We start from the raw sequence: 21,651 nt of genomic DNA, 5'->3' as shown, positions 1-21,651 counted from the left end.
TGAACTTTAGGCTCTGATACATTCAGCATGCATATTACATTTTCCAGGAGAATTTTCAAAATAATAGAGATTTAGGCATGTAAATAATTTCTACATTATTGGAGGAGAAAAATAGATATGAGAAAAAAATAGTCTATAAAATAGAAATCCAGAAAGGAGAGAGTATAAAACATGGGAAAGACAAGACAAACAGAAAATACAAAATATATATCAATAATTTTATTACATAAATTATTTTTTGTTTTTAATATATTTTATTGATTATGCATTTGAGTGGTCCCATTTTTTTCTGCCTTTAATTCTCTGTCACCCTGTACCTCCCCTCCCACCATCATTCCCCACCTTAGTTCACATCCAGGGGTCATACATATAAGTTCTTTGGCTTCTCCATTTCCTATTGTTCTTAACCTCTTCCTATCTATTTTGTACCTACCATTTATGCTTCTTATCCCCTATACCTTTTTCCCCATTCCCCCCCTCCCACTCCCCACTAACAGCCCTCCATGTGATCCCTATTTCTGTGAATCTGTTCCTGTTCTACTTGTTTGCTTAGTTCATTTTCATTTTTGTTTCTGGGTTTTTTTTTTAGGTTCAGTTGTTGATAGTTGTGAGTTTGTCGTCATTTTACTGTTCATAGTTTTTGATCTTCTTCTTTTTCTTAGATAATTCCCTTTAAGATTTCATGTAATAAGAGCTTGGTGATGATGAACTCCTTTAACTTGACCTTATCTGGGAAGCACTTTTTCTGCCCTTCTATTCTAAATGGTAACTTTGCTGAGTAGAGTAATCTTAGATGTAGGGCCTTGCCTTTCATGACTCTGAATACTTCTTTCCAGCCCTTTCTTGTCTTCAAGGACTCTTTTGAGAAATCAGCTGACAATCTTATGGGCACTCCTTTGTAGATAACTGTCTCCTTTTCTTTTGCTGCTTTTAAGATTCTCTACTTATCTTTCATCTTGGGTAATGTAATTATAATGCATCTAGGTGTGTTTCTCTTTGGGTCCAACTTCTTTGGGACTCTCTGCGCTTCCTGGACTTCCTGGAAGTCTATTTCCTTTGCCAGATGAGGGAAGTTCTCCTTCATTATTTGTTCCAATAAGTTTTCAATTTCTTGCTCTTCCTCTTCTCCTTCTGGCACCCCTATGATTCGGATGTTGGAATGTTTAAAGTTGTCCCAAACGTTCCTGAGCCTCTCATGTTTTTGAATTTTTGTTTCTTCATTCTATTCTGGTTGAATGTTTGTTTCTTCATTCTGCTCCAACTCATTGATTTGAGTCCCCGTTTCCTTCCTGTCACTGTTGGTTCCCTGTAAATTTTCCTTTATTCATATTCACTTTTCATAGCCTTTGTTTTTTCCTCTATTTTGCAGCCATACTCAACCATTTCTGTGAGCATCCTGATTACCAGTGTTTTGAACTCTGCATCTAATAGGTTGGCTATCTCTTCATTGCTTACTTGTATTTTTTCTGGAGTTTGATCTGTTCTTTCATTTGGGCCATATATATATTTTTTTGTCTTGGCATGCCTGTTACATAGTAAGGGACAGAGCCTTAGGTATTCGGCAGGGTGGGGCAACCCATGTTGCTGCACTGTGGTGCTGTATGTGGTGGCGGGCTGCAAGAGGGAACATGCTGCTTGCTCAGATCTCAGTGGGCTTTCAGTCACTTCCTCTGCTACCCACAAGCAAATTGGGCCCTTCCGGTGCTGATTCCTGGGTGGTTGGGTTTTGTGTACATTCTAGGACCTGTGGGTGTCTCCAAGGAACTCTCCTATGAGACTGGGAGTTTCTCCCACCACCACAACCCCCACAAATGTATTCAGTCAGAGGTTTTGAGGCTTTATTTCCCCGCACTGGAACTCTGGTTGCACAGTCTGTCTCACCTCCAATTGTTCACAAATGTGGGATCTCCTGCTCTGCCAGCTGCCACCATACCCAGTCCTCCAGCCACAGTCTTGCCTACCCCAGTCCTCCAGCTGTGGCCTTGCTGTGAGTCCTCTCCACTCTGGCTGCCTGTCTCCGCCCCTCCTACCTGTCTGGATAAATGTTTCTTCTTTAACTACTTGGTTGTCGGACTTCCATACAGTTCGATTTTCTGGCAGTTCTGGTTATATTTTGTTTTTAAATTTGTTGTTGTCCTTCTTTTGGTTGCATGAAGTGGCAAAGTGTATCTACCTATGCCTCATCTTGGCTGCAAGTCTCCACCTTTAAAAGCTTTTGGACTGAAGGTTCCAGTGTGTTCTCTCCCTCCCAGGATAATGCCAACACCTTTTCCTTCTCCCTGTCCTTCCCCCATAGGCGTGTATCTCCTAAACCCTAAGGGACCCCACAAGACCTGAAACCAGGGAGCAATGGCTGTGGCAGTTTATCCTGGGCTAACCACCTGACCCTGTCCCCAAAGGCCCCCTTTTCTCTGACTTTTTAGTGAACTAAAACAGCCCTGCCAACACTCATTTCTTTCCTGTAACATTTCCAGAGAGCCAAGGCAGCCCAGCTTAGGCTCTCCTGTTGCTTCCAATATCCTAAGCCCTTCCATTTTCACTGTCCTCAGCTTTAATAAACATACTCTCAAAATTGCCTGGACTCATATTGTGAAATCTTTCCTGCATGGTCAATAACCCACACCCTTCCAGCTGGCCCTAGGCAGACCCACTCAAGGCAAGGTCCCTGTAACAGTGGGAAATTGTAACAGTGCGGAATTCTAATTCACCGCACATTCTTTTGACATTGTTTCTGTAAGTGCTCATGCTGACTAATATATAGCTTTTAGTTAAACGGCATGTTTGTACAAGAATCCTAGGAACTAACTTTAAAATACACAGACTCTGACCTTTCGGCATCTCAGCTCTGCGAGGGTTGCATGAAGCCAGGATGACGTAAAGCCATTATGACTAAACAGGATGATGCACATCAGACCATCACTTGCCTTATTAGACTGTGCTCATCTGCACGTAGAGAACTTTTCAAACTCCTCCCCTGATCTCTTTGTTCTGTTCCCCTATCCCTCCTATAAAAACCTCTGTCTTGGGGGGAGGAGGTATAAGGGGGACAAATGGTAATAGAAAAAATACAATAAAAAATAAAATTAAATTAAAAACCTCTGCCTCCACTTAGATGTGGAGATGGGCATTGAGACAAGAGTCTACCATCTTCCCTTGGAGATGGGCTTTGAGACATTAGTCCCCCCTCTTCCATGTTGCCAACACCTGAATAAAGCCTCTTTCCTTTACATCAGCACCTGCTTCCTGAGTGTTGGCTTTCATAGTGGCAGTCACCTGGACCTGCGTTTTGTTCCATCCCTATTCCAGTAACGATGTCTTGTTTCTCTCACTTAACATAATGCTTTCAAGGTTCATCCATTTTATAGCACATGTCAGTACTTCATTTCTTTATATTGCTAAATAATGTTCTAGTATCATCATGCCACTTATTGTGCACTTACTATGTACTTAGGGCTTTATACACATTATCATTTAATTGACATCAGAACCCTAATGGATGGGGAGAAAATGCAGACAACCATAATTGAATAACAATAAAAAAATTTTTTTTAAAAAGAACCCTAATGGAGTTCTCAATACACAGGTAGACAGTTGTTAAATGGTTGACCAAAGGTCACATATCTGGTTAATGGAATTAATATTTGAGCCCAAGTCTGCCTGATTTCAAAACTTGTGTTCTTTTCAGAGAACTTTGGGATCTGTGCTATCTCCTGGGGTCACAGAACATGGAAGACAGATCAGAGCGTCTACTGAGGCTTCTTGCCAGGTTTTTGTTTCGAAAGAGAATTTTATACAAAACAAAGTAATGTGACAATATAAACAGAACTAAATAATCAGGAAATCCACACCTTTATCAGATTGCTTTAATCTAAATATTTCTGGCTGTGAAACCAGAAATGCCAGCATTGGTGCTGACTGCCATTACCAGAACCAATAAGTAGAGACAAGGATTGAATCTTTATGGGCATTTTATTCAGATGCCGGTGATGTGAGAAGATGGGGGGTTATATACCCTCAAAAACCACCTTAACATTTCATCTGAAGTCAACCTTTTTATGAGAAGAAAGAGTAGGTAAGGGGGTTGATAAAAAGATTAATCAGATAAGAGTTGCAGTCCTGGTGCGATTTTCCTAGCACTTCTTTATCTGTTGATCAACAACTCAGATACCATCTCCATCATTTGCAGACTCCCTGGGGCACAAAGGTTGGAGTCATATAAGTCATCCATTCTAGTTCTTGGAACAACAGCTTTTCACATGTATTAATCGCTTAAGCCTATCAAGTAAGGCTAAATTTTTAAACTGTTTTTAAAGTATATTTTATTGATTATGCTATTACACTTGTGCCAATTTTTTCTCCCATTTACCTCCCTTTGCCCTGAACCCCCTACCCTCCAGCACTCTCCCCCTCTTAGTTCATGTCCATGGGTTGTACATATAAGTTATTTGGCTTCTCCATTTCCTATACTATTTTTAACCTCCCATTTTCTATTTTGTGCCTACCAATTATGCTTCTTATTCCCTGTACCTTTTTCCCCCATTTTCCTCTCCCTCTCTCCACTGGTAACCCTCCATGTGATCTCCATTTTTGTGATTCTGTTACTTTTCTAGTTGTTTGCTCAGTTTTGGTTTTGTTTTTGGTGTTGAGATGTTGATAGTTGTAAGTTTGTCGTCATTTTACGGTTCATAGTTTTGATCTTCTTTTTCTTAGATAAGTCCCTTTAACATTTCATATAATAAGGGCTTGGTAGTGATGAACTCCTTTAACTTGACCTTATCTTGCAAGCACTTTATCTGCCCTTCCATTCTAAATGACAGCTTTGCTGGGTAGAGTAATTTTGGATGTGAGTCCCTACCTTTCATGACTTTGAATACTTCTTTCCAGCCCCTTCTTGCCTGTAAGGTTTCTTTTGAGAAAGCAGATGACAATCTTATGGGGACTCCTTTGTAGGTAACTGTGTTCTTTTCTCTTCTTACTTTTAAGATTCTCTCCTTATCTTTAATCTTGGGTAATTTAATTACATGTGTCTTCATGTGTTCTTCCTTAGCTCCAATTTCTTTGGGACTCTCTGAGCTTCCTATACTTCCTGGAAGTCTATTTCCTTTGCCAGTTTGGGGGAGGTTCCCTTCCTTATTTTTTCAAATAAGTTTTCAATTTCTTGCTCTTCCTCTTCTCCTTCTGGAACCCTTATGATTCAGATGGTGGAACATTTAAAGTTGTCCCAGAGGTTCCCAAGCCTTTCCTCATGTTTTTGAATTCTTGTTTCTTCATTCTGTTCTGGTTGGATGTTTATTTCTTCCTTTTCTTCCAAATCATTGGTTTGAGTCCAGGTTTCCTTCCCTTCACTATTGGTTTCCTGTATATTTTCCTTTATTTCACTTTGTATATCCTTCATTTCTTCCTTCATTTTGTGACTGAACAAACATTTCTGTGAACATCCTGATTATCTGTGTGTTGAACTCTGTGTCTGACAGGTTGTGTATCTCCTCTTCACTTAATTATTTTTCTGGAGTTTTGACCTATTCTTTTGTTTAGTCCACATTTCTTTGTCTCAGTGCACCTGTTACATTGTAAGGGGTGGAGCCTTAGATATTCATCAGGGCAGGGCAACCAACTTCACTGTGTTGTGGCACAGTCTGGGTAAATGTTTCTTCTTTAACTCCTTGGTTGTCAGGCTTCCACACAGTTTGATTTTCTGGCAGTTCTGGTTGTTTTTTATTTTTAAGTTTGTTGTTATCCTTCTTTTGGTTTTGCAAGGAAGCGAAGTGTCCCTACCTATGCCTCCATCTTGGCCAGAACCCTAAAATCTTTAACTCTTGATTTTCCCTATCAGTTGAAGTTATACAGAGCAACCCCCTGCCCACTATGTTTCTGGATACTTGGGAATTTAGCCTTCTGCCCAGTTCAGCTTGCCTATAAAAAAATAGATGAAAAATTAAAAGATTCAAGAAATTACTCTGCAGAGTTTCAGAGGAATGATGCCTCCTCCCTGAGTAAGGTGCTTAGTTGAGTCCATCATCCTTCAGCTTGTAGGGGTGGGGGTTGAGGGATGTGGAGGCCAGAGAAGAGGTATGATGAGGCTGACTCTAAATGTTTGCTCTCCATTATAACCTGCTATGTCTTTTTATTCAGTAAGTTTAAGAAGAGTTTTGATAGAGTCATAAAAAATATAAAATAAAATTAGATAAGTATCTAGAGAACCTCAAAAGGTTACCTATAAGAAGAGACCATGGTGGGACTTAGCCCAGGCTATCTTTTCTTCTCAATCTATGTATTCTCCCACAGCCTTTATGTCCATGTCCATATGTACAATTACCTATTATAAATCAATGAGTCTTGAATCTGTATCACAATCCAGACTGCTCCCCTAAATATCTTTTCACATATCCAACTATTTACTGAACATCTGGGTTGGATGACCCACAGGCCCCAAAAGGAATATCTCCCTGTTGTTCTGCTCCTGTTCCTTATTTTGTGTTCTAGTGAATGGGAGTACCATCCTATCATCCAGTCACTTGCACAAATAAGAAAACTAGGTAGCTTCTTTGGCTTCTTATCTTCATTAACTGTCTTCTACCCCTCCCACCCTGAATCAAATCAATAACCAAACCCATTAATTCTATATTTTAAATATCCCTGGAATCCACATGCCTCTGTCATCAGGAACTCAACTGAAATGGGAAGAGCTATGCTGTCATCTGTTGGAGTAGCTGATTAAAAATGAGCCAAAATGAAAGTAAGAGTCACAACTTTAATCACTTCCTACACTACAAGGAAGAGTCTAAAACCAGAGAAAGTGTCAACTCTCTCCATTTCATTTTCTATGATAGAATTGTTGTAGGAGAAACTTGCTGATGCAGTAAAGAATTACAGATCAGCAAGCCCATTGGCATGCAAGCAAAGTGTATTAGTGCTAAGTTCTCAAGGAAGAGAACAGGCCTAGCTAAGGTTGGGGGTGAAAGGCAAGAGCTTGGGTGGCAAAAGCAAGGGTAGCAAAAGGCAAGGGTGGCAAAAAAGCATCAGGTCCTTTATTCTCAGGACTTATGCAGTTGATGTGATGGGGTGAAGGAGTTACATATTGATTGTTGGGAAAAGGTGGTACCAGCTTCCCCTGGGGGTACATGACTAACCAAACATACGTATGTGTAAGGGTTCTTTCCCAGATAGTAGAAACAGTACACAGAATTTCAAGGACTCTCCCTCCTGCCTTCTAGGCCTTGGGATGTTCAGGACACCCAGCAAACTTAGTAGGATTGTTACAGAAGGCCAGTCTCAAGGACTCTCTCCTCCTCCTGTACTAATAGTTTTGCCTGTGTTTTTTGGAATGCCTGGCAGTATTATTGAACCAGGCTCAGGGCTGCTGGGCCAATGGGTGAGACATGTCTTCCTTTGCTTCTAGCCTCCTGTGTTCAGTTCTTTGTTGGATTATAATAGCTAAGTATCTGCCTTTATTTCCCCTCTGGCCACTCACTCCTATCTACTACCTAACATTTCCCCCCTCAAGTAATATGAACCCAAATCTTTGGTGAATTTGAGTGAAGACCACTTTGGCTGCTTCTTTCTGAAAGGGGCCAGTGTTGTGGTTTGGGTTCCTATGTTGGGAACCATCCTGCCTGGCTTCAGAAGCTGTAACCCTGCTGATAGGCCAAAAGGCCCCATGGCTAGGGGACCTTGGGACCACAAGCCACTAAGGAGACAAAACTTATCCTCCTGGCAGGGACATAGCCTCTGCCCCTTTTACTTCACCCTGCTTGGCCCCTGGAGGGTGGTTGGAGAGTCAATGACTGGTAAGAGTCCTCATGGAGGGAACAACCTAAGACAGGCACAGTCACAAAGAGGCCACCAGGGAAGGACTTAAGGGACTATGGAGAAGGGACAAAAGACCCTCACCCCTTGGCTTTATCATAGCCTGAGTCCTCATTCTATCTGTAAAAAGTCTCCTAATCTCTTGGCTGCCTGGCTTCCCCTGCCTGATTCTGGCCTGAAATAATGCCAAAGTGGGGTATAGCCCTGTGCCAGAACTGGCGGTTCCCAGCGGGGGGGCGATCAGGCCTAAGGAAGAGTGCATAAAGTCCTGTGAAACTTGCTTTGCTAAGAATGTCCTCAACTTAAATGTTAAGGGTCCAAGCACAAAATAAGTTTGTTTCCCAAAGTTTTATAGCCAATTGTCATCACTCTGTCTACCAGACCCTGACTCAAAAGGACCCCCGTGATTCCAGAAATATTATCTGTAAACCACGCCTCCTTTCTTTGATATCCATCCCTATGCAAGCTAAACTCAGTAAAAGCCCATTGAGAGAGAGGCTTGACACCTTTCTCCTCTAAGAGACTGGTCTGCCTTTCCTCCCCAAGCAGATCATGTCTTGGTAGACTTATTCTTATTCTTGGTGGCAGGGGCGCTCTGTGGGTGGAGCCCCCCTACATTCCTATACTTATTGACTGTCAGCCAGAGGAGGTGTCCCTGAGTGATGTCCTTCTAGAGGCCAGCAATGAGGGGTCAAAGATTGTTGGTTTTCTTAAAGTGGGGATGGGCTGGATTTTCCATAGCGTTCTTATCTTGACCTGGAATTACCCTGTCCTAGAGGCTACAAATTTGACAAGGCAGTTAGTGGAGTGGAGGACCTGGGACTTTATTTGATAAGGGTTAAATTTAACAAGGATAGAAAAGTTATTTTCTAGGAAAGGAGACTGAGTATACTGACAGGCTGGTAGAAAGAGGGTCAGAAATATGGGAAAGATAATTATATTAAGGCCTAGTTGTTGTGTTACTTATTTGTAATAGATTTTTGTTTCTTGAAGAGGAATTTAAGATCCTCTACTGGCTTATAGGAGTATGTGGTATTGTTCTGTCATTTAGGGAGTTCTGAAGGAGTTGGCTTCTTCCATAGTTTGACTTGAGAGTGATGTATCCAGCTGGAGATGCCAGGGAACTTGATGGTTATTAGAGAAAGTATAAGAACAGAGAGGGACCCCTTCCATGAAGGTTGTAATTGAGAACTAGGGGAACTGTCTTTCTAGACTTTTATTAAAACCTGGGAACCCAGAGGATACTGTAGGGTAGTTGCATCCTGACTAGGTTTCTGTTGTAGGCCAAATTTCCAGAGGGTGTCCTGAAACTGAGCCACCACCTACACAATAGTCTTCTAAGGAGGAAGCTTCTGTGTCTAGCAGGAGTTCTGAATATAGAAAAGGTTGGCCACATTGTCTCAAAGGGACATAGTCTCAAGTGGGCTTTGAGAGCTGCCCTGGTTTAGAGTACAACAATCAGCAAGACTTTCTTCCAGCTAAGAGAAATTTTTTGTGTGATTTTTCTTTCTTTTTTTTAAAGATGTTATTTATTTATTTTTAGAGAGAGGGGAAGAGAGGGAGAAAGAGAGGGAGAGAAACATCAGTGTGTGTTTGCCTTTCACGCACCCCCTACTAGGGACCTGGCCTGCAACCCAGGCATGTGCCCTAGACTGGGAATTGAACCTGCAACCCTTTGGTTTGCAGGCTAGCACTCAATCCACTGAGCCACACTAGCCAGGGCTCTTGTGTGATTTTTCTAATAGCAGTTTTTGGAAATTGATTGGCCCTCTCTACCTTTCTCAATGACTGGGGGTGCCAGGCACAGTGAAGTTTGTAGTCTATTCTCAGGGCTTTGGGGATTGTTTGAACTATAGTGGAAGTAAAGGCTGCCCATTGTCACTTTGAAGTGAACAGGGTAACTTGAATCTAGGAATAATTTCATGTAGAAGTTTCTTAGCTACTTCTTGCGCCCTCTCAGTTTGGGTTGGAAAGGCTTCTATTCACCCTGTAAAGGTATCTACAAAGACTAGTAGATATTTATGTCCTTGGCTAGAGGGCATCTGAGTGAAATCTAGTTGCCAATCCTCCCCTGGATAAGATCCCTCACGTTGAGTAGGCTGGGCCAGCAATGACTTAAGTGTTTCCTAGGAGTTATTAAGAAGGAAGATGGGACAGGAGGATATTACTTGATTGATGGTAAGTTTCTAGTGATGGATTTTCTAGCTATGCTTAGGACACTGTAGGATTGAGAGAAGAGGGGTCCAGAGAAGGAATTAAAGACAGAGTAGGTAGCCCCTATTTTTAATAAGAAGGTTATTGTCTTGCATGCCACGTCCATGCATACCCTAGGATCCAGTCCAGTACTGGTGACCTCTTGAGGTAGAACAACTGGGGCGGGCAGCTTCAGTCCTGAGTTTCCATTTGCAAGGCAGCTGTAGCCTCGGGTCCCAGGGATAGAGGGCTGCCCAATGGCCTGCAGTTTTGCATTTGAAGCAGGGCCCTGGAGGAGGCTTATTATGATCAGGACACTCCTTTGCCCAATTACCCACCATTTGGCACACATAACACTTGGGGTCTTCTGGACCAGGCTATGCAGGGGCCATAGGATGACTATGAATGTCCCACAAGCATGGCTAGAACTTAGGCATGCCTGATCTCCTTCCGTTTTTCCTTTTCCTAAGCCTTTGCCTGCGTATCCTGATCACAGGTGTAAAAGACCACATTGGCTGTGGTTAACATTTTGCTTAAAGAGACTCCAGGTTCCTGAATAAGCTTCTGGAGTTTTCTCCTTATATCAGAGGCAGATTGGGTTAGAAATTTATCTTTCAGTGTGACCTGATCTTCATATGATTCTAAATCTAGATTAGTGTGTTTGATAAGTGCCCCTCTTAGCCTTTCTAAAAATGTAGTAGGATTCCCATTTGGGCCTTGGCTGACAGTGGAGACCTTGGAATAGTTAACAGCCTTTTGTCGGCCTGCCTTGCGGCCTATTTTGATTAAAATTAGAAATTGATTTCTTGCCCATTTTTGGTATGGGTCATTGAAGTCCCATTCAGGGTCTACAGGTGGAACTGCTGACTCTCTAATGAGATATTTATTATCAGATAGGTATACATTGTTGGCAAATTTTCTGACTTCCCTTATTACATTTTCTTGTTCAAGATTGATAAGGTCTGCCCTGAAACAACCATAATGTCTTTCAGCTTAACTCATAAGCTAAGGTAAAGTGTTGTAATGTGGCTATATATTTATCTGGGTTGTGGCAATAGCTTCCTAAGTCTGCCTTAATTTGTTTAAGCTCTACAAGAGAGATTTTTTTTTAAATTATTTTATTGTTGTTCAATTACAGTTGTCTGCATTTTCTCCCCACCCCAACCAAACCCACCTCCCTCCCCTGCTTCCACCCTCCCCCTTGATTTTGGCCATGTGTCCTTTATAGTAGTTCCTGAAAACCCTTCTCCCCACTGCCCCTTCCCCCCTCCCCTCTGGCTATTGTTAGATTGTTTTTAACTTCAATGTCTCTGGTTATATTTTGTTTGCTTTTTTCTTCTGTTGATTATGTTCCAGTCAAAGGTGAGATCATATGGTATTTGTCCCTCATTGCCTGGCTTATTTCACTTAGCATAATGCTCTCCAGTTCCATCCATGCTGTTGCAAAGGGTATAAGCTCCTTAAGAGAGAAGAATTTATGTACCAGTTGAGGGCCATACTCTTCTGTAGCCTCAATGAATGGTAGCAGCTTAGTCAGTGAACAGGGCCCAGGACTGGAAGGAGTGAGGTTTGCTATTTGAGTTGAATATCTAAGGTATGGCAGTAGCAATGAAGATGTCAAGGGCACCTCTTTTAAAGGAGTTTTTCCTAAATGCAAGGGTGGAGAATGGGAGGTGCTTAAGGAATGATCACCAAATGGAACTGTGGTGAGAGTTAGCTTATATTTGGAGCACAAGTCCCCTCTGACCCTTAAATAGAAGAATGTTTGTGTATATGAGATTTTGGGCCCCTTGCCCAGGCATTTGCAAAAGTCATTAAGTTGGAATATGGTATTGTGATTTAAGCTTCTATGTATTGGCCAGGATTCCCCGTCAGCTAACTGATATTGAGCCCAAACAATGTTGCAAAAAGATATTGGTCTTTCCTTCTTTAGAGTTTGGGATCAAACTGCCAGAGCAGAGAAAAACATGAGGTCAGCTGCCTCATGGGATGGGCAGTAGCTGCCCCCCCTTCTTTGGATTTCAGCTGGGTGCCCCAGATACAGTATAGGGCTTAACACTGGGTCTGACAAGTGAGCCTTTTTTTTCTATTGTGTGGTAGGTTTTGCTTTTCCTTTGCCCTGTTTTGATTGTTAAAAACACTGATGGCTATTTATTACCAGAAGGGCTCGGCCCTTAGCAGACTTACTGTTGATGTTTGTTTACTTCTGTAAAGTTTAAGGTAAAGTGTCCCTGAAAACAGGCAGTATTTTATTCCTTCCTTCTTGTCCTTCATTTGTCCTAGTTTGATAGATCCAGTTAGGGTCCTGTTCTGGGATTGTGTTCCCCTGGTTGATGTGTGCTGCTTTTTATTTACAGTGCAGCAGTGGGAGAGAACAATTCGTAAAGCACTCCCAAGTTAGTTGTAAGTCAGGGATTACAGTGCAATTGACAAACAAATTTGCCTTTTGTATCCACATTTTGAATTCTAAAAATTGTAAATGAAAGTACATCAGGCTGAGAAACTCATTTATTTGTCCCCCAACTGTCCATTTTACCTGGAGTATCTATTAAAAAAATGATTGGCTTTGGAAAATTAAAGGGAGCCTTTGGCTTTTTCATTTGTCATTAAAATTATTACTTTACTTTATCATCTACCAATATGCCTTTCCTTTTCTTTTTTATTTCTTTTTTTCCCATTTCCATTTCCCTTTTTGAGTTACCAGCTCCAATGTCCTTCCTTCCCATAATATGTGTATATCTCTTTCCTTTTTTCTTTCCCACCCTTTTTCCACTTCCTCAATTCTTTCTTTTTGCTCCTTCATAATCCTTCACTTTCTAAATTCCTCCTTTTTCTGCTCCTCCCCCTACACAATTCTTCTTTAACTTGCACAGACCATCTATGACTTACACAGACCCTCTGCAACATATGCAATCCTTCTGCAACTTTCCTAGTCCCTTCTGCAAGACACAACATTCTAAAATAACCACTACAGTTATAAATGAAAGTATATTAGGACTTCATAGACTTTTGGAGATTCTTGTATACCATATTTTTTAGACTATAAGACACACCAGACATAAGACATACCTAGGTTTTAGAGGAGGGAGATAGTAAAAAAAATAAAAACCCTGCTCCACCACTGCCCCTCACCCCCCCACACCCACAGTGAGCCAGGTAAGCTACATTTGGACTGTAAGATGCGCCCCCCATTTTCCTCCCAAATTTGGAGGGAAAAGTGCATCTTATAGTCCAAAAAATATGGTAATTCCTTATCTGACAAAGCTTTCCATGTATTTCAAGTATATTAAATAAACCTGATTAGTCTAAAATTTTCTCTTTTGTAAGAAGAAAGAATAAATCATTGAGATATTTTAGGGGCCCTTTGAAATATCCCAAAGCCATAGGAAGAAGTCTTTCCAAATTTAAGCCTAATTAGCTTGCCAAACATTCGACCTAAGTATATTATGAAATGATATTTGATTGTTTATTTAAAATGATAATAAGAGGTGTGCAACATCAATATAGGCTGACAAAACTTCAGTTTTAATTACCTCATTGTTTCCAGAACCTAGCAGCTCCTAGGTCTCTAGGAGGAGAGTTTGGGGAGTTTAAAAGACTTATCTCCTTATTTTTCCCTCTGAGTTTTATAGTCTAGGACAGGGTGAGATTCTTCTTTGTACCTTGTTCCCAGTTAACATGGGCACAGTGGGGCCAAGCCCACTTTGAAGCTGGAGTTGAATTCAGGGCTTGAGTTAAGCAGGTAACGATTAAAAGAGTTTGCCCTTGGGGGATTGGAGTGTAGCTTGGCTGGAAAACAAACAGCAATTACTTTATAAAACAGATAGGCATGGGAGGTGGTAGAAATGTAAATGGGGTGGACTCAGAAAGTGGGAGGGAAGCTTATGAGTGAGGCAAATTTGAGCAAAGTAAAGGCATAATTAGGAGAAAAGGACCTGGAAAAGCCAGGGCTTTCCACCAAAGGGTAAAATCTTGCTTTATCCTCTCAAGAACTAAACCTAAGGTATGTGCCATAGGGGTGGGAGTGTAATTGCCTTTACAGTGTACCTCCCGTTGCATGGACTTGCTTGTGCCTGACGGGAAACCTAGCATTCAGTCCCGTCCATGTCCCAGCTCAGATCCTCTCACAGGTGTCTTTGTTGTGGCAAGTGCCCTTGTGGTTTTTAAATTCTTGGCTGGTACCTGCAGAGTGCAGCAGCTTCTCAAGAAGGAGAGAGCAAGGTATTTACCTTGCTCCACCAAATATAACATTGCCCCACCCACCTTGCAGCTCCTGCAAGGGGTATTTGGATTTGAATTGAGGTGCTAGAAGCTACCTGGGGTGGAGGGAGATGCTGCAAGCTTTCAACAGGCCAATGATTACAACTGACTTTTCTTTTGGTCAGGTTTAGAGGCAGAAAAGGCTAAGTAGTCCATGTAGTGGGTCAAAGTGTGCTGTTTTGTGAGGGGCTCCCAAAGACCATCACACTTTTGGTCATCCCCAGCTCTCTTATGTGTCTCAGTTTCTTTCCTGACTGTCTAAAACAGCCAGGGAGGCTTGGACTGCTGGGTGACCAGCCCTTATTTTGCACATCTCTGTGATAGGGGACTCGAGAGTTGGAAAATTTTAGCTTAAGGTAAATAGTTAATAAGCCTAGTAGGTAATGCATATGTTAAAGCTATTGTTTCAAGAACTGCAGATAAGGCCCACCACTGCTGGGAGAGACAGCTGACATCCTGGGGAACTGCTGAAGATTACCACCTGGGGAACAAGTGGAGGCATCCAGGCCATTTCATTCCAGGGAGAGACGGACGACCACCCAACCACTCACCCCTGGGAACAGCTAACTGCCCAGGGTGAGAATACTGTGGGGTTGTTTTTATTTAATTTTCCCTGAATTTCAAAACCCCTCACCACACTTTGTTGCCTGTTATAAAAAGACTGGCTTGGAAAGAAAATGTAAGGCAGTCTGTTAGGGTGCAAACCTGCCATCTTCTCTGATTGCCAGCCATCTAAATAAAACACACATAAAGCTTCAATCCTTGTCTCTGCTTATTGGGTTCAGTAGTGACAGGCAATATGAATGCCAGTGTCTTTTCCAGTTTCACCCGGATGAGCCAAAGTTACATTACAGTGATGGGAGTTCCCTGTGAGGCACCTACACATCTTAAGGATTGACCCCAGACACCTCTGAGAGGCCCCCACTCACACCAGAGAACTCCTGCCGGAGGGAGAAAGTACCTCTTTAGTCTTTGGAGCCCAGGAAAAACCTGAGCACTCATTTCAGGTTTCATTGTTTCTACCTCCAAACACAAGCCTAGCACGTTTGAATGCCCCACCCCGACAGGGCAGCATTTCTTTTACCCTAAAGGTGAGAAAGTCAAGGAAAAGTTGACGATAAGACCATATTTACTGCCTTCCAAACAGTTGGAGACAAAGGGCAAGATCCAAGTCATCATCCGAGTCATGGCACCATTTATGTCATGGGAGAAACTAGGTTCTTCTGGCCGATGTAGTAAAGAATTACAGATCAGCAAGTCTATTAGCATGCAAGCAAAGTGTATTAGTGTTAAGTTCTCATGGAAGAGATCGGGCCTAGCTAAGGTTGGGGGTGAAAGGCAAGAGCTTGGGTGGCAAAAGCAAAGGTGGCAAGAGGCAAGGGTAGCAAAATGCATCAGGTCCTTTGTTCTCAGGACTTATGCAGTTGGCGAGATGGGGTGAGGGAGTTACATATTGACTGGTGGGAAAAGGTGATGACAGCTTCCCCCGGGGGGACGTGACTACCCAAACATAGGTGTATGTGGGGGTTCTTTCCCAGATATCGGAAATGGTACATAGAATTTCAAGTACTTCCCTCTACCTTCTAGACCTTGCGATGTTCAAGACACCCGGCAATCTTAGTAAGATTGTTACAAAAGCCCAGTCTCAAAGACTCTCTCCTCTTCCTGTACTATCATAGCTTTGCTTGTGTTTTTTGGAATGCATGGCAATATTATTGAACCAGGCTCAGGGCTGCTGGGCCAATGAGTGAGACATGTCTTCCTTTGCTTCTAGCCTCCTGTGTTAAGTTCTTTGTTGGATTATAATGGCTAGGGATCTGCCTTTATTTCCCGCCCTGGCTGGTCATTCCTAGCTGCTATCTAATAGAATAGTGTGGGTGAGGTTGACTCACTGTTGAGGGATCCCTGAACAAAAGGCTCCTACAGTGTTATGGATTGTCGTGCCAAAAGAAATAAAGAAGGGAGAGGGCTAGTCGTAGAAAAATACTGAGTACTATGTCAGCACAGGAAAAGTGTCTTCTAGGTCCCCTAAGGAGACCTCCGAATGGAGATGCTGGGATAGGAATGCAGCTGTATGTAAGAGCATGGCTGGACAGCGGGGCTTGAGTTCTTGGCTGCAACTCCCTTTAGAAACTGCAGTGCACTCACTGTGCACCAAATCTGGTATGGGAAGGCTGCTGTTCCCCATGAGGCTTGCCTGGTAAAAACCTTTGTAACTGCCTGTTGTCAGGCCTGAAAGATTACATTTTGAATGCTTTTTATTTCTTTTTCTTGCCTATTTGTTCTGATATATACATATAAAAAACTTTTTTCTTTTTTAAATCCAGTTAATCGACATAATTAATATTAACATTGTATAAATTTAAGGTGTACAGTGTCCAAATGAGTACTGATTGACAGATGTATATATTGTAAAATGATTACCACAGTAATTTTATTTATTTCATCCATCACCTCATTGTTACATACTTTTATAGTGAGAACATTTTTAAGATCTTTTTAGCAACTTTCAAATATACAATCTAGTATTGCTAACTATAATCGATATGCTGTGCATTTCCATCCCCAGAACTTATTCATTCATTTTATAACTGGAAATTTGACCCACTGACTACTTTCATCCATTTTCCTACCTCCAACCCCTACCACTAGCACTTGAAATCACCAATTTGTACTCTGTTTATATGAGCTTTTATTTTTAAAATTTCACTCAACACGGCAGAGACTAGAAATGTATTTGTGCAACTGGGCTTGCTCTTTTGCACTTTTGCTGTCATTGTGAGAGAAAACATGTGCCAGAAGCCCACTGAACCAATGTGCAGCTTGGAATCAGACCCAGCTGACCCAGCTAAATATAGTGCATAGAAAGTGGTTAATATCTGTTAAGTGAATGAATGAATGAGTGAAAAAAAAATGAAATTAGAGAGACTAGAAAAGTCATAAGATGATCTGGACCTGTATTTGTTTTTTCTCTATCCCTGACCATGAATGAGTAATTGCTAGGTGGGGACGGAAACCAATATAATGAATAATGAAAGTTTATTTTCTTCTAAGATCATAGGTTAGCATGGCCTTAACATAGCGAACATTCTTGAGCTCAACATGAAAAGACTTGTCTTTATCTGCAAAATGGATAAAAGTTCAAATTCATTCCTGAATGACATATTGATTTAATAATTGCCATGTACAGTCACATATTATGAAATCAGGATATGATCTGCCTGCTATAAAGTACATAATTTAGGCACAATTTAGGCAGGGTGGAGAAGTGAATGGTGAGGTGGAATGAAGACTTTCTTTTGCCCTACTCAGCACAAAACACTCAAACAAGTATGAAAGTTCATATTTGTTCCTGAATTATGTACCAATGGGCTAACCACTGAAAGCAGACAACTTAGAAAGCAGGAAATATCCCACTCACTTTATAGCAAAGAGCCACAACCTGAGATCCTTGGTCCCTGAAGTCACGGAGGCTATAACTGGCATGCATATGACAGGCCTCAGGTGTCATTGTTCCTACTCCCTTTTCCACACCCTCTCTCAAGCCTACTAGGCAGCATTGGAGTAACCAGACACCTCCACTTCGTGGAAGAACTGACAATTTGGAAGTTCTTCTGGGTCTTGGGGACATTCTTAAATAAAGGGGGATGACGGGGCAAGAGAACTATGGCAGCAATGGTGTAGTCAAATTGAAAGGCTCATAGTGCATCAGTGGGTAAAATGGTCTTTTTAAGGCACCTGGGACAACTCAAACCCTCAGCTTATTTTGTGTTCTCTAAGCAAAGCTGAGTTGAGGGTTTGCCAAGTCCTAGCTGCGATCCCAGCCCAACCTGTGAGAGGAGGGAAGCCTTTGACTAGGGACTTCACTCAGTTCTTTGATTCAGTTGCCTAGATCCTATGGTTTTAAATGAAAAATCACCAAAAGTAAGGAAAATTTTAGGCTCATTTAAACCCCTGCCATCATTGCACCTATTCCTTTATTTATTTCATTTTTTAAACCAAATAACAGACATTGTGTTAACACTGGGGAGTTAAAAATAAATAAGCTATAGTGTCCAGAAGCCAAAACCCAGTTTAAATGGAAAATAAGCAGACTGGGGCATGAAAATTGTTCAAGAAAAAGCAGGTTCCCTGTGACTTACTGGTGGCAGATAATTGGACAAGTTACTATGCCTCAGCTGATCAATCTAGAAAATAAGCATAATAATAATTGTTTATCTGATAGGGGGAAAAATGGACTCATTTTAGATGAACTCATTTGAAATATGGAGGAGAGCTCTACATATACCCTGGATCACCAACCAGTAGTGGGTACTATAGCAAATTAAGCCTGAAACATCATTGGAGGCAAAAATGACAAAACTGAAGCTGTTCTAATTTGGGCACATCAAGAGAAGGCAGGATTCTTTGGAAAAGACAATACTGCTGGGAAAAATATGAGGAAGACCAAATATCAGATGGGCTGACACCATAAAATAAGCCACAGGTCTGAGTCTACATGAGCTGAGCAGGGTGGTTGAGGACACAGCATTGTGAACATCACTTGTTCATAGAGTCACCAGGAGTTGAAGCTGAATCAACAGCACATAATACACACATACATCATAAGGAATCCAGTGAGTTAATGTTTATAAAGCAGTTAAATTAATTAATACCTATAAAGCATTTAAAATGATGCCTGACAGATCCTAAGCACTTAACAAATATTAGCTATTCTTATTCCCTTTCTGAACCATCCACACCAGTTTCTTAAAGCCCAATGCTTTAGTGGATTTCACTGTTGGGTTTTTTATACATATCATAAGTCATTATACCTCAAATTTGCATTACTAATGAGATTAAAGGGCATTAACATTTTAGTTGCTTTTGATGCAAAACTTGGCCAGTGACCAAGCCTCCATTGTGACTCACTTTCATGATCTTTTCCTTATTCTCTATTGATATTATTTATGCAATATTGTTCTTTAAATTCATTTTTCTTACTTAAATATATGAAGTATTTTTCTAAACAACATTCATAAATCATGATTTTGATGTCCTACAAGTATTTTTTGCTAAAATGCATGAAAATAAACTAATCAACATTAATTATTAAAATAAAAACATCAATCTTTGGAATCGCCTAAAATCATCTCAACATACTACAGCCTTTTGGAGTTTGTAGGTTCTTTAGGCGTTTATCTGATTTAAATAATTTTCTGATGTATGAATACTTAGTCTAAGAACCCTGACAAATTGCCTCTTAGTTTCTCTACTTAGGAGGTAAGGGTGAGAGAAGAAATTTGATTCAGGTAAGGGACAAATACTTCTTTGTTCTCTGAGAAGACTTTTTATTTTGAAGAGCTCTTTCTGTTAGAAGTTTTTGACACTTCCTTAGCCAAAAACCTACTTGGAGTTTCTCAGCTTCAATTCCAGACTCTGGGGAGTATTGATTGACTTAGCTTGGGTCAGTCATGGCTAGGGAAACAAGATCATAATTTGCTGAGGAAGTCATTGGCTTGTACACTGGGAACTTAGTTCAGAAGTTACACCCTTCAGCCATTGTTTCCTTTACCCTGCAAATACATCCAAGTCATCTCTGTGCTAAAAAGCCGTAGTTTATCGTATAATATTGTTTCAAATCTTGCACCATCCTAAGGGTTAATTTGGGGGCACACTCAGGTCTGACAAAGAATTTGTCGAAGTACTAAAGGCGCACTCTAATAGCTGGACTTCAGCAGGAAAGTCACTGCCCTTACTGTTGAGGCAATATAGTTTTAGAGGGGGTTAATTCCTGACAGGCCATATTTCTTTCATGGTTTATTGTTGTAGTCCATTAAAGCCTTAAGATTTGTTGTGGCTGCCTTTATACCAGCAGTTCCCAAGCCATGGACTGGTACAAATCCAAGATGATGCTCTCACTGGTCTAGGACAAAATGAGAAAAATGAAGACAATGTAAGATGCACATATGAGTGTAAGGTGGCTAACTATACCCTTTTGGGTCAGACTGACCTTCATTATGACATTATTCCATTCCTACTTGAATGGTAAAAGAGATGTTTGCAACCCTTTGTCAGTCCTCCAAACCTAATGGCAACAACAAAAAATTATAGTTTTGTGAAATGTAGAAATATGACAAGTAAATCTCAGTTATTCAAGGGACCCTTAGCTGTATGTATTTATTATTGTGATATCCAGGGGAAAAGCCAATGGGCCTCAAGCTTTCTTTCTATGTTATGGCAGAGAGTATATACTATATACTACCGACATCCACCATCTCTGATACCCACACTGTCCCCTCTACATACCGTTTCGTAGATAGGTTGGAATGTCTTGACACTCCTGATTTATTGATTCATTAATCCTTTCATTGTTACTGAATACTTTCTCTATGCCAGGCATTGTTCTGGGTGCTGGGGACACAGAAGAATGGCCTTGGCTCTTAAAGAGTACCCAATCTAGGAGGAAAAAGAAAGACAACAATAGATTATTATAAAGCGATTTTCAAACTAGGACCTGTGATTCCAGCATCCACTTTGGTGTTTCTGCTAGAGACAAGCGATCCCACTTGTCTCAGACTCAAGAGAATAGACCAGAGGTGAATTATTGAAGTCTGGAGGCTTTAAGGGAAGGCTCACAATGTTTTGCAATATTTCAAACAGATAAGTTGCTCCCAACTCCCAACACCAAAGGGAATCTCAGGGCACTGGTTTCTATACTCCTGCTCAAAGACAGAGTGCTCTAATCTCTCAACTCAGTCTGCAAGGGATTTGGAACAAAGTAGGTGAGCTTTAAAAACAAATAATGTACCAAGCTAGAAAGCTTGTAAAATACTGAGAGTACCCAGTTGGACCACTTATTTATTGCCACAATAATGCTGCATAACAAACCACCCCCAACTCAGTGGCTCAATACAATTCTTTCAAATCTGGGTTGGAAGGGTGGTTCTGCTGGTCTTGGCAGTGCTTCTGTCATAGCTGGGAATCACCTTTCTAGCAGTTGGCTGCCCTTCTGTTTATCTTGGATGGCTTTGCCTAGGAAGAATAGCTCTGCTCCATGTGTCTCTTCTTCCAATAGGCTAGCTCTGGCAAGAAAGCTAGCTCCTATAAGGCTTTGAGGCCTAGGCTTAGAACCAGTACAGACACTTCTGATGTTTACACAAGTCATAGGCCAGCCCAGAGTCAAGGGGTAGAGAAATAAATTGCACTTCTTTATGAGAGTGCTGCAAAGTCATATTGCAAAGAGCATAAGTACAGGGAAAGAAAACAGAGTCTATTTTGTAATCTTTTTACCATACCAGCTTCCCAGATAATTACAAAGTAGTGCCCTTTTCCTGATGTACTCATTACTGTTATGAAAAGGAAGTCACTAAAATCACACTAAAAACAGTGATAAAGTTACACTGAGTCACA

The sequence above is a fragment of the Desmodus rotundus genome, chromosome 1, assembly GCF_022682495.2.
Source record: "Desmodus rotundus isolate HL8 chromosome 1, HLdesRot8A.1, whole genome shotgun sequence".
NCBI lineage: Eukaryota > Metazoa > Chordata > Mammalia > Chiroptera > Phyllostomidae > Desmodus > Desmodus rotundus.
Note: the sequence above shows the minus strand (reverse complement) of the source record.